General features: G+C 33.3%; 1 long non-coding RNA gene across 2 annotated transcripts; it reads right to left on the minus strand.

The window, feature by feature from the left end:
• Positions 1-13,603: 13,603 nt before the first annotated feature.
• LOC145052868 (uncharacterized) lies at positions 13,604-16,663 on the minus strand. Of its 2 annotated transcripts, XR_013684252.1 has the most exons (7): positions 15,672-16,663; positions 15,261-15,360; positions 15,131-15,183; positions 14,793-15,021; positions 14,309-14,451; positions 14,145-14,217; positions 13,604-13,853 (listed from the first exon to the last, which is right to left on the minus strand). It is a non-coding gene; the product is annotated as an uncharacterized LOC145052868 (long non-coding RNA). The 2 variants fall into 2 exon arrangements; XR_013684251.1 differs by having other exon boundaries at positions 14,793-15,183.
• Positions 16,664-17,672: the final 1,009 nt, after the last annotated feature.

Below are 17,672 nucleotides of genomic sequence, written 5' to 3' on the forward strand. Positions count from 1 at the left end.
ATAAATCAAAACTTTAAACACTTACTCAAACAAACCCCTCAACCACTAAAAGAAACATTCGTCGTAGAAATGGCTAATGGGAAGACAGAAAGCTCTAATGAAATCTATATAGGTTGTACTCTCACGTTAGATGATCACCCCTTTTTAATCGATCTTATACCAGTCTCAATCAAAAATTTCGATGTCATTGTTGGTATGGATTGGTTAAGTCTTCACTACGCCGATATCCTATGCTCCGACAAAGCCATTCGCCTGAACCTTCCGAATCGCAAAACCCTATTGATATACGGAGATAAGCAAAGTACGAGCCTTCGTATCATCTCTAGTATCCAGGCTCAGAAATACTTGCGCAAGGAATATCGCGCCTTTCTTGCTCACGTTGTCGACACTAACCAGAAATCGAAAGATCCAAAAGACATTCCGGTAGTATGCGATTTCCCTGATGTCTTCCCGGAGGATCTTCCAGGCCTACCTCCCAAACGACAGGTTGAATTCAGAATCGACCTAATCCCAGGAGCTACCCCCGTAGCTAAGTCGCCCTACCGTCTAGCGCCCGCCGAAATGTAAGAGCTATCCGGTCAACTCAACAAACTGCTCAGTAAGGGCTTTATAAGACCGAGCTTCTCACCTTGGGGAGCTCCGGTCTTGTTCGTGAAGAAAAAGGATGGATCGTTTCAGATGTGCATCGATTATAGGGAACTTAATAAACTCACGGTCAAAAATCGCTATCCTCTCCCTCGTATCGACGATCTATTCGACCAACTCCAAGGAGCAAGTTACTTCTCCAAGATTGATCTTAGATCCGGGTATCATCAGTTACGGGTGCTTGAGGAAGATGTCCCGAAGACAGCCTTCCGAACCCGATACGGGCATTTTGAGTTCGTAGTGATGCCCTTTGGGCTGACTAACACCCCCGCAGTATTCATGGACTTGATGAATAGGGTATGTCGTCCATATCTAGATCAGTTCGTCATCGTCTTTATTGATGACATACTTGTCTACTCCCGGAGCGAGGAAGAGCACATAAATCATTTACGATTAGTCCTGGAAACGCTGCGATCCGAGAAGTTGTATGCGAAGTTCTCTAAGTGCGAGTTTTGGATCCGAAGAGTTGAATTCTTAGGGCACGTGGTCAGTGAAGACGGAATCCACGTGGACCCCTCCAAAATTAAAGTTATTGAGAACTGGTCAGCACCGAAGACGCCTACAGAAATTCGTCCATTTCTAGGCCTCGCTGGCTACTACCGCAGATTCATCCAAAATTTCTCTCGAATTGCGAAGCCTCTCACTATGCTAACTCAGAAGGGTGTACCATTCGACTGGGGAGAGAAACAGGAGAAGGCATTTCAGACCCTGAAGCGAGCCCTATGCACCGCACCAGTATTATCCCTTCCCGAAGGGACAGAAGATTTTGTCGTATACTGTGATGCATCCAATCAGGGTCTCGGTTGTGTCTTGATGCAACGAGGCAAGGTTATCGCCTATGCCTCGAGACAACTAAAGAACCATGAAGTGAACTACACTACTCACGACCTCGAGTTAGGAGCGGTCGTCTTTGCACTAAAAATCTGGAGACACTACTTGTATGGGACGAAGAGCGTGGTGTATACTGATCATAAAAGCCTCCAACATATACTGAACCAAAAAGAACTCAACATGAGACAACGTTGATGGGTCGAGCTACTTAACGATTACGACTGTGAAATTAGATATCATCCGGGGAAAGCCAACATAGTAGCTGACGCCCTGAGTAGAAAGGAATATTCCGGTCGAAGGACCAAGTCGTTGACAATGACTATCCATTCGCATCTATCCACACAGATCAAAGAGGCTCAGCTAGAAGCCTTAAAGCCCGAGAACGTGATAGGAGAATCCCTGCGCGGAATGGATAAAAATCTGGAGGTTAAGGGTGACGGAGCCTACTACTTCATGGACCGAATCTGGACTCCACGCCATGGAGGTTTCAGAGACTTGGTTATGAGGGAAGCACACAACACTCGTTACTCCGTTCACCCGGGTTCAGATAAGATGTATCTGGATCTCAAAAAGCTATACTGGTGGCCGAACATGAAAGCGGAGATCGCTACCTTTGTAAGTAAGTGCCTTACTTGCGCGAAGGTCAAAGTCGAATATCAAAAGCCATCCGGACTCCTCCAACAACCGGAAGTACCAGAATGGAAGTGGGAGCGAATCACAATGGACTTTATCACCAAACTGCCCAATAGCAGGTGGATTAGATACCATTTGGGTCATCGTTGACAGGTTGACCAAGTCTGCCCACTTTCTACCCATCAGGGAGACGGACAAGATGGAGAAGCTCACTAGAACTTACATAAAAGAAATAGTGCGACTGCGTGGCGTCCCTATATCTATTATATCAGACAGAGATAGTAGATTCACCTCTAGATTTTGGCAATCATTGCAAAAGGCACTAGGAACGAGGCTGGACATGAGTACAGCCTACCATCCGCAGACTGACGGACAAAGTGAGAGGACGATCCAAACCTTAGAAGACATGCTGCGAGCTTGTGTGATCGACTTCGGGAAATCGTGGGATACACACTTGCCTCTTGTGGAGTTTTCCTACAACAATAGTTATCATACGAGCATCAAGGCAGCTCCATTCGAAGCCCTCTACGGCCGGAAGTGCAGATCCCCTTTGTGCTGGGCTGAGGTGGGAGACACTCAGTTAGCTAAAGGACGAGTTCCTGACAGCGCTCTCACTGGTCCAGAGATCATTCGAGAGACGACCGAGAAGATTGTGCAGATACGTGAACGACTAAAAGCCGCTAGGGATCGGCAGAAAAGCTACGCCGACAAATGAAGAAAACCCTTGGAATTCCAGGTGGGAGATCGAGTCCTTTTGAAGGTCTCGCCCTGGAAAGGCACGATACGCTTCGGAAAGCGTGGAAAGTTAAACCCAAGGTACATAGGTCCTTTTGAGATTCTCGCCAGAATCGGCCCTGTAGCTTACAAACTCAACTTACCCCGAGAGCTAAGTAACATACATCCTACCTTCCACGTCTCAAACTTGAAGAAATGTCTGTCTGACGAGACTCTCGTGATTCCCCTCGACGAGATCGAGATCAATGAGAGCTTCAACTTCATGGAAGAGCCTATGGAGATCTTGGATCGTGAAGTAAAACGGACGAAACAAAGCCGCATCCCAATTGTGAAGGTTCGGTGGAACGCCAAGCGAGGACCGGAATTCACTTAGGAGCGCGAGGATCAAATGAGACTCAAATACCCTCATCTCTTTGCTTAGTAGTATTGTAATAACCTATCTGTTTGAATTCTAAATTTCGGGACGAAATTCCCCTAACGGGGGGATGATGTGACAACCCCAAATCTATTCCCGTTACAAATCTCATCTTCACTAACGGAATGCGTCACTATATGTTATTTTCTGTAATATTTGGAATCGTCAATAACCGAATATCTAGTTATATGCATGTCTTGACATTATCATAAGTAAATATAACTTGTATGTGTTAACCCCGTTTAACCTAATAGAGTTATATTACTTTTTCAACCACTTCACCAGGGTAAAAAATTTTAACCCTGTTAAACTTTAAGCATCGGGTAGCCGTGTATCGGGTACGATACCCGAGGCATATGAAATGAGTGTAATCAACATTTGAACACTCTTTTACCACACATTCTCTCTCTCTCTCTCTCTCTCTCACTACTTTCTCTCTCTAGACCCGAGATCGACCCCAATTCCGCGAATTTCCGACTTCCAAACGTAAGGACTCCTTCCCTATCTTAATTTAGACATACTCCCCTGTAATTAGAGGCCAAAATCATAGAAATCAAGGACCAAAAAGGAGTTTACGGCTAAGAAGCCCCTTAGGCCGTAAACCCCTAGAAACTTGCCAAAAACCTCATTTTCCCTTCCTTTAAGCTTATGGACTAATTAAGGCGCATACCTAGGAGAGTCTGGACACTAAAACACAGGAAATTGAAGCTTAAAAAGGAGTTTACGGCCCAAGCTTGTGCTTAGGCCGTAAACACCCCAAAAACCCCACAAATCCTTGTTTAAAGCCCCAAAAACTCATCTAAGGTGTTTGGTAATTTAGACTTGACACTAAGGAAGGTTTAAATGCATCAAACAACATCATTTGAAGACAAAAAGAGGAGTTTACGGCCAAGGCTAAGCTTGGGCCGTAAACACCCAAGTTTTTGTGTCAAACAAGTCCCAAAACTCCTCTAATGCATGTAAGGAATTTAGCTAAGGCCCTTGGATGTGTGTTGTACCATTAAACTTCCCATTTTGAGGCCAAATGAAGAGTTTACAGCCAAGGATATTCTTGGGCCGTAAACTCCCCAATTTTCATGCCAAATTGTCCCAAAACTCATTTTAAGGCCTTCTAGGATTTACCTAAGGTGTTCAAGTCGTTATTTGGTACCAAACGCTCAACCGACACATTTACCCGATTCACCCGAATTACGCGAATTCAGGTGAGTTCATACCCCTTTAATGAACCTTTCAAATGTTTTAAATGTTTTAGGGGGGAGATACAAGTTACTTATATATGTTTATGGAAAGTTTTACAGAATGATTTTCCACGTTACGAGGATTAATCACATGTGATTCACTATCCTTAGTTCAAATCACATGTGATTTATCACTATGCCTTATAAACAGGTTTTTACATTTTCAAAACTATTTTTGGACAGCAAGCCAGATTTTAAATGTTCTTTTGGAAAATACTTTTATTAAATCAATTTACTTATAAAACGTAACCACTCTGATATATTTATATAAGTAAGACTTGGAGGACTTAGGACCGATATCTCGCCTTATTTCCTGTTCTTGTTTGATTGTGGGCTTAGGGTAGTAGTTATCTGTCCGACTGTCGTTGATTTCTTAGTTATATAGCTTGTATATTAGTATGGGATACGAATAATTCTCTTTCACTAAAATACTAAAGTCACTAACCTGTCAAGAATCATCCACACTAAGATAACTATAATAGGTATAGTTAATGTTGCTACTGCTACTACTCGCTAAAGTCACTACTCTCTACACTATAATACTCACTATTACTAGACAATACACTAGTAAGAGAATACACTATGATCAATACTAAAAGATTTCTACACTATAACAGAAGAGAAAACACTAAACAAACAATAATACACTAACCCGCTACGAGATACTCTATTCGCTACCCACTACGCCCGGAGTTTTCCGGCAGGAAGACGACACTACACGTATAGATCTATACGGGGCAGACGCTATTACATCCCGACTGATAATTTCAGTCCGCGCCGTGCAGGCCCAGGGATGCCACTACTTCACTATACTGTGCATGACTGGAAAGGTCATGGGATCCGCTATTATCCTCACTAGTAGAAATATACAAGGAATACACTATAACTACACTAAAATATTACACTAAACGCTAAACTACATCCCGAAGTAAGTAAGTATCTATCACTAAAGGAAGCTTTCACCACTATCAATGATTACAGGCTTAACCTATTCTATCACATTACTATTTGGAGATTTGCTAATATACTTTTACAATAAACTGTTTTCAAAAAGGAAGAATGCATACTTTTAACAGATTTTCACTTACAATGTATTTGCTGGAAAATTGGGATTTTCTAGGTTTCTACTGCTTATGAATATAAATGGCGCATTTTTCGCACTATTGCTTGTATACAAAAACTCACACTAAACTCTTATGAACTCACCATCTTTATGCTGATATTCGTTTTCAAAATAACTTGTATCTTCAGGTCAAAGATAGACAGGTACAGACGCAACATTTTTGGAGAAGGTGGAGCACACAAGACCCATCTCTTATTTTTGATTTACTTTTGGGTGATTGTTAAACATTACAAAACACACTTGTAATTAAATCCACTATGTAAATGCAATGGTTGTATGTTTCCTTGTTTTTACTATTATGCAATTGTGATGATACTGTACATGACGTCCTCCACCCCGAAACGCATTCCGCCGTTATCGGTTTTGGGGTGTGACATACTAAATTATACTATTAATGCAATGAATGATTAGTTGCTTGTTTAACTATTATGCATTGTTGTGATATTGTACATGACGTCCTCCACTCCCGAACGTTTCCACCGTTCAGGTTTTGGTGTGTGACACATGTGAATCACATGTAAATCATCTTAATTATTTTTTTCTAATCATATAGTTTATTTTAATTTGTTTCATTTTAGAAATATATCACAAGTGAATCACATATGAATTACATGTGATTTACATGTAAATCACAAGTTAATCATATGTAATTCACAAGTAAATCACAAGTGATTCACATATGAATTACATGTGATTCACATGTAAATCACAAGTGAATCACATATGAGTTATTGGTTATTCATATGTAATATACATATAAATCATATGTAATTCATATATGAATTAAATGTGATTCATATGTAATCACAAGTAAATCACATACAAATTACCAAATGTAACTCACAAGTAAAATTCATATGAATTACATGTGATTCACATATAAATCACAAGTGAATCACATATGAATTACGTTTATATACACACATGTGTTTTTGTGAGTTTTTCTTGCATTAATCATTTTTAAAAAAAATTTCTTGTAGATTTGGAAGAATTTGTGGAAAATATTAAAGAGGTGAAAAATAATAAAGTAAAGAAAATATGAAAATCTTGACACGAAGACATGAAAATGCTTTGAAATTTTGTAGTATTTTTTGTTTTTTTTTATATTTTATTTTGTATCGAATAAAATACTTGTATTATTGTGTTTATAGATTATTAAATAAAAATGGATTTTTTATATGATTACTTACGAATATTATAGTATAAGAAAGATGCATATATGTACTTGAAAAATATGCATATATACACCTAAAATGTTGATTATTTTTTTTTTTGTTAAAAAAATTAGGGTTTTTTTTTTTTTTTTTTTTTTTTTTTTTTTTTTTTAAATATTCTAGTTTTTTTAATTTATTGATTTTAAAAAATTTAATTTTTAAAAAAAATGCAATTTTTTGAAAAAATTACAGTTTTTTTTTAAATTGCATTTTTTGAAAAAATTGCAGTTTTTTTTTTTTTTTTAAAATGCAGTTGTTTTTTTTTAAATGCAGTTTTTTTGAAAAAAAAAATGCAATTTTTTATAAAAAACATTCTTTTTCAATTAAAAAATGAAAAAACATCCATTTTTTTTATAAAAATTCAAAAATTATTTAAAAAAAAATTCGAAATTTGATTGATTATGTTAATTTTTAGAACTTTTTATTAATATTTCCAATAACAAAAAAAAAATTAAACATTAAATGAGATCGGTAAGATGACGATCATGCCCTAAATAAATTAGTTTTGATCCAACGCTCCACTTTTAGTTCTTGGGTTCTCGGAAAACTATGAGTTCTCAACCGATTTCAACCCTATATATATATATATATATATATATATATATATATATATATATATATATATATATATATATATATATATATATATATATATATATATATATATATAGAGAGAGAGAGAGAGAGAGAGAGAGAATGATTGTGGGTCAATCATTTCAAAAGGGTAATTTTGTACTTTTAAATATAATCATTTTTACAAAACAAAAATAAATTTTATTAGATATGGAAAATCTCCAAAAATATGGAACAGTTTCTCTTTAAATCCCAATCTACGTCACATAAACCCTAGCTTGAAATGCACCACTAGTCTCTATCGTCTTCAATATCTTCACAAACTCAGATCTTTTGTCTCTTAATGGATGAATAATCGATTCCATTCCCCTCTTTTTTCTGGCATCGGTCCTTTCCTGGCGTCTTTATGGTCTTTGCCTATTTGCTTCTTATTCGCTAGAGCACCCTCGACATCCGGTGGTGGTGCATATTCAAAAAATAAATCCATCGCCACCACTCATGTCTGTATCCGTCGAGGCTTATCTACTTACCCAAACCATCCGTTAAAATGATTTTAGTTCTTAACCCTACGGCTTTGCCAAATCATATCAAAATTCAAAAGTGATTTGGGGATACTATGATTATGTATGTTGCGGTCGACACAACCTCACAATCTCATATAAGTAATAATTTGTATGTTGTATTTAAATATCGATAGCTTTGGTTTGTGATTATTCTATCAAATTCATAAGTTATGATATGGTAATACCGTGCTTGGTGGGGTTATATTTTTCTTTTTAATCTTTAATGGACCGATTAAATGATTATTATATTTGGATCATTCGCAATTACCTTATAAATAAGTTTTGTGCTGGAGAGTTTCCAAAGCAACTGTTAATAATGGAATCATGTAAATATTTATTTACTTTTAATTTACGTTTATCCCTCACAATTCGAATAGTGTTCATTAATCCTTTTGATTTATTTTTGTTTATGTTAGTTCCTTAATTTGTTGATCACTTGAGCAACTTTAATATATTTTATTGGAATTTGATTTTTTAATCAATATTTGCTATTGGAATTTGTTATCTCAATCAATTTGATTAACAATTTATAAGATATTTTCACAAAATTTGATACAGCTTATACAATAAAGTGGATGTGGCTTTGAGAATTCTCTTTGAGGAGAGCAATTAATAGACCATCTATTTGTGTCTATGTTTTGTACCGAAAAACATTGTTTAGCTATTAATGGGACAGACGATATCAAGTTGACTTGATTTGTTTTGACATTTCATTATTTCTTATTTATCTTGTGTCATTGGTATCAACTTCACTTAATCTGTTTTGACATTTTATTATTTCCTATTTATCCTGTGTCATTGAATTTCCAAACTTTCTTTCTTCATTGTTTTTCTTCTATTATAAAGTTTGGATTTTTATCAAATATTTTTTTGGAATTCATAGGCAAGCAAAAGAAGTAATCAAATTGCCTTCGGTAGTTATGCACAAAAAGGAAGAATGATGTGTTGGTATGCATTCTGTCAGAATGAGGAAGACCAATAAATATTCTTTCAGAATAAGGAAGGACAATATTCTTTTGGTTCTCATACAAAATTCTTCGGTTATAATCATGTGGTATTTTATCATAGGATTTAATAAATATTCTTTTAGAATGTTGTTTTTCTTCAAAAAGTTCATTTAATCAATATGTATATAGAATAACATTCTAACAAAAAATACCATAGAACATCATTCTAATAAAATAATATTCTGATAGAATTAAAATTGAATTAATTAAAAAATTCAGAATTCAAAATTAACATAACCAAAAGTCCTTTAAAATCCAAAAATTTCATTTTTAAATTTATGTTTTATAATTTGAAAGTAATGGAAATGTACATTTTTACCCTTCTTTTAATAAAATGGTATCATTCTATTTTTTTTTTAAATTTAGTAATATGAATAAACATTTTTCTTAAAATAACTAAAATGATTGGTTCACAATCATTCCTACATCCGCACAACCCTGATCATACATCTATGGTTAGAAATTGGAAATCATAAACCTAGGTTATAATAGATAAAGTTATAAATAAATAAAGGTTATAATAGATAAAGTTATAATAGATAAAGTTATAAATAAATAAACAAATCTGTTGACCAATTAGTACAATAACAACTAAAACCAAAGGTCTAATAAACACAGAGACAAAATTGTAAATTTGGTCCCTGTGGTATTCAAAAAACTTTGGATAGGGTCCAAAAAGTTTTCAACTTGCATGGAAGGTCCAAAATCAAAGTTTTTCTGGGTTTTTAGTCCTTAATACACTTGAAAAGTCGAGTTTGCCCTTTTCATTTCTTTTTTCTATTTTATTTATTTATTTTGATATTTAAATAATAAAAAATAAAAAATAAACAATAAAAAATAAAATTTCACCAACCCTCTCTATCTCAACAGCCACCACAACACACACTCTCACACATACACACTTCCGGCCGCTTCATCTTCAGTCGCCCACTTCATCTTCTCCGGCCATGGTTAAAATTTCTTCCAGGCTTTCGGTTCACATCATCTCCTCTTCTGGGTTTTTGATTTGCACGAAGAGGGGTAGGATCAGCAACCAAAAACCCATTTAACTACAGGAATGGAGATCAAATCAGGGAAGTCGTGAGCTTTAGCTTCCTGAGTCGTCAGTAGAGGCAAGGTAAGTGACGAAGGCTTGGTCTCACCGGAGAGAGAGAGCCTACTGCTCGGAATCCTTCAATTGATTTCTTCTTATATACATTAATCATCTGATTTACTTACAGAGCTTCACAATCTGATGTCTTGCTAGGAATTGTCTTTATGCCTAAATCTTCAATGTATTCATATGATTTCCATAAAGAATAAGCATTACAATGTTTAATTAAAGGCAATTGATTCACAGATACACTTTCGGTGCATCTACTACTTTCATAACCTTCTTTTAACTTCAGCTTTACACCTTCAGAATAATTTTCCTGGTACTGAGATTTAACCTGCAAACCATCACAGTTCTCCACCCACTAATCCATTACAGTATATAAGTCTGATTTGCATTCCCGATAGTGAAACAAAAACCCGTTCTTGAAGAACCATGTTCTTGAATTTTAACAAACGAAGAGAGAGAGAGAGAGAGAGAGAGAGAGAGAGAGAGAGAGAGAGAGAGAGAGAACAAACCCAGTCGGTGTTCTTCAGGTAGAGTTTTGTATGTGGTTTTCGTTTCAGATCTTGCCTTCTCCATCTTCCTTTCGGATCTGGAAAGAACAAACCCACCTTCAAGCATAGTAACCTTTTTGTTCATGTGTAAAATTGGAGGTGGGAATTGTAAAGCTTTTATCTTGATGCAAACTTTGAAGATTATTAAGATCGACATTTTACGATCTATATGTTTTAGAGAGAGAGAGAGAGAGAGAGAAAGAGAGAGAGAGAGAGAGAGAGAGAGAAAGATGGCTAAGATTTTGTTTTTTATTTTTTTTAATTATTCAAATACCAAAATAAATAAAGAAAATTGAAAAAAAATGAAAAAGGGTAAAATCGACTTTTCAAGTTTTTTTGGACCAAAAACAATGAAAAACCTTGATTTTGGACCTTCGGTGCAAGCTGAAAACTTTTTGGACCCCATCCAAAGGTTGACTTAATATTATAAAAGCCCTAAATTTTTAATGCGTAATTGAAAAAAGCCCTGATATTTTTTTTATTATTGCTGTGGCCACAACTTTCTCGCAAAATTATCACTCTAGCTCACTTAACGAGTTTCATGGTTAAGTTGGTTAACTTTTTTTTTGCAAAATTAGTCATAAAAAGTTCAAATTTAGTCCTTGAGGTTTGAAAAAAATTACACCATATGGTTTTTTAACTTTATTTTTCGTTTTTGTATACTTTGTTTTTTTTCGGTTTTTTTATAAATATATGTACATCTTTTATTTTCTTTTTATATATATACTTTATTTATTTTCATTTTTTAACTTTATTTTTCAACAATTTTTTTAAACCTTTTTACCTTTTGTTTCTATTTTTAGTGTATATATAGAATATATTAGAGTTTTTTTTTTTTTATTTTTTATTTTTTTTAATTTTTTTTTAATAGGTTTTTTCATATTTCTTTTCATATTATTTTTTATTTTTTTTCGCCTTTTTATTTTTTTATTTTTTTTCTATTTTTTGTTATTTAAGGTTTTTCTAATATTTTTTCTAAGGTTTTTTCATATTACAATTTTTGTTTTCTATTTTGTTTTCTATTTTATTTATTTATGGTTTTTCTAATGTTTTTATTTACTTTGATTCAAGTAAACGAGCTTGAATTCAATATAAATTACTATAACAAGTTTTTTTTTATAAAGATCGACTATTATTAATTTTTTTTTTGTTTTTTTTAGTCTATTATCAAATTGAAAAATATTATCTTGAATTTAATCTATTGATATCACATATAGAAATATGATTTAATTTGCAAGTTATATAACACATTGAAACACTCATTCTTAGTAAACAAACTATTTTTTTTTTTAATTTTCATTTTTTAGTAACATAAATATAATAGCACTAAAGAAAAAAAAAAAGACAATAAATTGGACCGAAATTACAAATATAAACATAACTACTTTATTTACTTGAATAAAAATAAAAAACAATTACAAAAACTATAAATTATCAAAATTGTAATATACTCTAATATATTAATATATTTTATATTTTTTGAAAAATGTCAATAAAAAGATAAAAATATAAAAAAACAAATAATTGGAAAACAAATAAGAAAAAAAAAATAAAAAAAATAAAAAGATGAAAAAAATATATATATAATACGAAAAGAAATATGAAAAAACCTAAAAAAAACTCTAGTATAATCTATATATACATTAAAAAATAGAAAACAAAAGGTAAAAAGGTTTGTTGAAAAATAAAATTAAAAAATGAAATTAAGTAAAATATATATAAAAAAAAGAAAATAAAAAATGTACATATATTTATAAAAAAACCGAAAAATAAATAAAGTATACAAAAAACGAAAAATAAAGTTAAAAAACCATGTGGTGTAATTTTTTCAAACTTTAGGGACTAAATTTAAACTTTTTAGGACTAATTTTTCAAAAAAGTTAACCAACTTAACCATGAAACTCGTTAAGCGGGCTAGAGTGATAATTTTGTGAGAAAGTTGTGGCCACAACAATAAGAAAAAAAATATCAGGGCTTTTTCCAATTACACGTTAAAAATTTAGGGCTTTTATAATATTAACCCTCCAAAAGTTTTTGCAAACCACAAGGACCAAATTTGCAATTTTGTCAAACACAAACCGGAACAATGTTTGACCACCCTGTATTTATTGGAATATATGACATTTAATGAATAACTCAATTAAGAAATATCCATAAAAGAAGAATCCAAATTAACGAGTATATTTTTTTGATATTAAAGGCATTGTGTTAAAAAAAACTCCCTAATTTTTCACAAATTAGAAAAAACTAGGGAAGAATCCCCGCTTTGCGGGGTTGCATACATGAAAGAAATTGACAAAACGGTAAAATTTTATTGAGCTACATTGAGCACGATTCAAAACCTCTTATAAAAAAAGAGAAAAATTATGTTGGTACTTAACACCTTAACGGACAGCAGTCAACACTACCTACTTGCATATTTCTCATAAAACCAACGTATTAATACTACTTCTGAATCTTTGAAGTATGTATTCACCTAAAACTTCGATGAATTACATCAAGAAGACAAGAACGGTTACATTTGTGATGAATTGCATCAATAATTAAAATTACACCAAGTAACAAAAAAACTCAGGAGGTACCGTTAGTGAATGTAGCAAAAAAATTTGAACACAGAAGACAATATGCTTCAAGTAGTAAAGATTTCTAGAACACTAAAAATATAGTCATCTTACAGCAAGGTTAAAAGCTGGTGGAGTACCCAGCAACCCTAAAAGTTGCAGATACATTGATATCAACATTAGAGCCATATTGACTACATTTTCAAAATTGTGATTACTGATTTAAGTATACTATGAAATGTAAACTTAAGCTCCTAAAAAACTTTTACGTATAGTAGTTTGTTACAAGAAATTCTACACCCATCACATTAGACTGTATCAATATCTTATTCCAATCGATTTAAAAATTAAAAAAAAAAGCAAAAAAGATCATGTATGATGTTTTAACTGAGTAGAGTAAAAATAACATCGCAGAAAAGGGTTTTTTTATTCCATCTAGTGTATGTGTGTAATTTGTATTTCAATAGGAACAACCATTGGAAAGTTGGAAAACCACATCCACAGAATTCAGAAAACAGACGATAGATACAAAACATGTACGGGTGTAGAAGATGATGGAATCGGTTGGTCGCTGATGACGGTGCTAACTGAACAGAACCACCGACTCAATCGTCGTCCTCGCCGATTTTAGTAATCCATTGACGCTAAAACAGGATGAAATCTCCCTGATACAAAGATTTTATTTTATTTTATTAATTTTTTCCAATAATACTATAAAAATACCTTTTCTTTTTATTCATTACAACCAATTACCAGACAACTGTTTCCTTTTTGCTAAACCAAAGAATGAAGACAAACCATTTTCATAACTAATAAATTCTTTCTAAGCAGGGTCAAATTAGTATCAAGTAAAACAGACAACATGCAACACAATTCCATCACTATCCATCATTGATGTTCAATTTAACATAATTCAAATCGACATAGATTGGATATCACTCATAAAAAACACTTACCTGATATAGATAATATTCCACCACCTCATCGTCCTGTATTCAAGCCTATCTTGCAATAATCCTCTATCATTTCCTAAACATGGAACTCTTAACAATCTGTTGAGACAATATCACAAACACTTGTTGTGCAACCATAGAAGCAAAAATTAGGACTGAAAATTTACCAATAAGCAATGAACTTTTAACATGCCTTCAATGCAAATCAAAAGATGATTTAAGACTGGAAACAACTTAATTTTGTTTCCCTCAGAAATGGCAACCACTCAACGCCAGAAGTCAACCGCAGAGTGACATTTTTGGTCGTCACCTGTAATAATACAAAGGGCAAAAGAATCAATTCCAAATCCAATAGACCACCTGCGATCATGTTGCTCATCAGCGCTTCCAAATGCGCCTTTCTTCAATTGGAGAATAAACCTAATGTGATATGCTGTCCTTCATCTGCTAATCTAAAACTCAAATGAAATCTAAAAATCAAATGAAAGTAAAATTCAATACGAAGAGTGGAATTAAGTTCAGTAAAATGGATGTGGATAGATGTACGTGGAAAAACAGATAAGAGGTTATAAGGGAAAATTTGTCCAAATCATTCATAAGGGCAATAGCGTCTTTTTTTTAAATAGTACACGGGTAAAGTGAAAAAACTACCTTCATCTTGTTTGATGCTTCAAATCTATCCAACTGAAGAACAGATAGATTGAACTGTTGCTGTTGATTTTGAGAATTTTCGGCGCCAGAGCAGCTTATTTTGGATGATTTTCTTGTGTTAGTGAGAATATTGGAAGTGTTGAGGTCATTGAATTTGAATTTGGAGGAAAATTTGGAGAAAATAGTGGAGGGGGTAAGGAACAGGGTACAGCTATGCAGCTAACCATATCTGAAATTTTCAAAACAAAAGCTGAAAATATTGTTTACAGTGAAATAAACTTATCTGAATATTGAATCCATTGCTCCTCAAAAATTGTATGTATCCAAAATTTTTTTACTTTCTTCCATTTGCTTTGTCTCCAAGATCTCAACACTATTGAATCATTACTTGCTGCAAATTCAATCAAAAATTACTGCATTTTCAATGTTGTATTTAGATCCTTATGAAAATACTAAGTAATGTTTTACCAGAATATAGTAATTTGTGGCTCCAACAATGAATGGCAAGTGATTTCAAGATGTTATGCCATTGATAAGCTGATTGTACCCAAGAGATGATGTTGCACTCCTACGTAGAGTATACAGAAAATCACAGATGATTAGCGGCATTTAAGAGATATGAAAGCAACTTTGAGTGCCTTAAAGCCTTTGAATACAAACTTATATGTTTTTTTTACTCTAATCTGTACATTTCACTACCTGTGGATACTTTTTGCACACGTTTCAAGGAATGTACGCCTACCGACAACAGAAAAATATGATTTTTATATTTTGTGTGCAAATTCAACTGTTTTATGAAGTAGGTTTGGGGCAAAATTGAAGAATTGTCAAAATATAGGTCATCAAGAACAGTAAATTTGAAGAAAAAAGAGGCCGTACCAGAGAATTGAGTCTCTTGAAGGATGACGATGAGGCCAGCATCAAGAACTGTTAAGATTTTTCCAAAATTTTAATTATTCTGTGTATGTTTGGAAGTAATATTGTAGCGTATAGAGAGAGAAAGTATGAGAATTTGGCCTTAATATAATAAAACTTAAAGAGTTCTTCCATTTCTTTCTCCTCCTTTTCTTTCTCTCTGTCTCTAAGATTTTGCATAGACCCTCAATCGGAACTGCAGAAGCTTAGGGCACCACCCTTGCTGCTGTAATTGAAGATTGGGAGCAAAATGATTCCATCATCGTGCTTTGCTCTGTTAATCAACAGGAAAAGAGTCGATATACCCAAATAAAAAGAAATAGTGAAGCAAATATAATTAATTAACTTGCCTGTATTTGTCAGAAGAATTTTGATAAACGATTCGAATTTCCCATTGTGAAATAATGAAATTAGGGTACCATGGTGGTAAGGTGCGACGGTGGAATCAACATTCTTGAAGATTTAGGGCTGATAATTGAAAATTCTAGTACCATCGACTCCTACCGAGAGTTGTGAAAAAAAATGGAATCAAAGATAGAAAAGAGGGACCCAGATGAGTGGCAAACACCATCGACAAACGCCACCTTGCCACCTTCCTCGGACCAACACCATCGAAAAACGCCATCACCACTTGCTTCCTTCGTGTTTCTTTTTGAGCAGTCAAGGATTGAAGGAACCCACCTCCATTTTTCTTTCCCGATCAGTAACAGATGGGAGCCCTCAAACTTTGATTTAAAGAGTCGGTGAGGAACAGTGGGAGAGATAGAAAATAGGTGTGCGAAGCAGCCATCGATTTTGAGTTGTGCAGACGATGTAAAACAGTAAAGCAAGGAGGCAGTGGAGAAGAACTGGGAGGGCAGTACACGTAGAAGGAGAAGAACGGATAAAAGAACACGTATGGGGAATGAACAGTAACGGAACCGAACCATTATGATGGAAAAATACAGATTAAAAAAAAAAAAAACCAAAACAAAAAATCCAGCCAATCATAGATAAGAACTGTTCAAGTGGCACTTTAGAATTAATATGTATATATAATATATAATGCTTGAATTCACAAATATTATATACTTTTTGTGATTAAACAAAGTAGCAGAAATACTTGAATTCACAAAGATTATATAGTTTTTGTAATTAAACAAAATATCAAAACTTTTGTTTTCTAAAAATCACAAGTAAAATTAAAATCTCAAAATTATGAAATTTTGATAAAATAAATACATCAAAAAAAAGAGAGAGGTGGTAGAATTGATAATATCAAACACCGTGATCATACATCTATGATTGAAATTGATAATTTTTGTTAACCAAATGTTATAATAAATAAACAAATCTCTAGACCCATTAGTACCAACGACTAAAAACGAATTTCTAATAAACGCAAAACCGACCACCTTATATTTGTTGAATATGACACATTCCCTAAAAAGAAATATATGTTCTTGCCACTTAAGGCTTATATATATATATATATATATATATATATATATATATATATATATATATATATATATATATATATATATATATATATATATATATATATATATACTAGCCGTTTATCCGCGCTAAGCAACGGGTGTGAATAGTTTTTACGAAAATTAGTTTCTAGAGGCGATTTGTCTTTTGGACTTCAAATATAAGTATGTTTTCGTTTTGATTTAAAATTATATGTATGTTGCTATTTTGGGTTAAAACTACTTTTCTTGATTAAAAAAGTAAAGTTCATTGTGTTATTGGGTAAATTGTTTTCTTTATGAGAATCATTTTCCTCAATTAGTGTTATCAAATTGGGATTTCATTTCGTGTTTTAGTCTGACACGACATGACACGATAACTTGTTTTTCTAAATTGACACGAAACAAACCAATTAAAATATGACAAACATGACACGACACGGAAAAAATAACATAAAATAACCAATTGAAATAGCGTTATTAAGAGTTATGCTAACTAATACAAAAT

The sequence above is a fragment of the Lactuca serriola genome, chromosome 5 (genome assembly GCF_051521515.1).
Source record: "Lactuca serriola cultivar US96UC23 chromosome 5, Lser_US96UC23_V15, whole genome shotgun sequence".
Taxonomy (NCBI): Eukaryota; Viridiplantae; Streptophyta; class Magnoliopsida; order Asterales; family Asteraceae; genus Lactuca; species Lactuca serriola.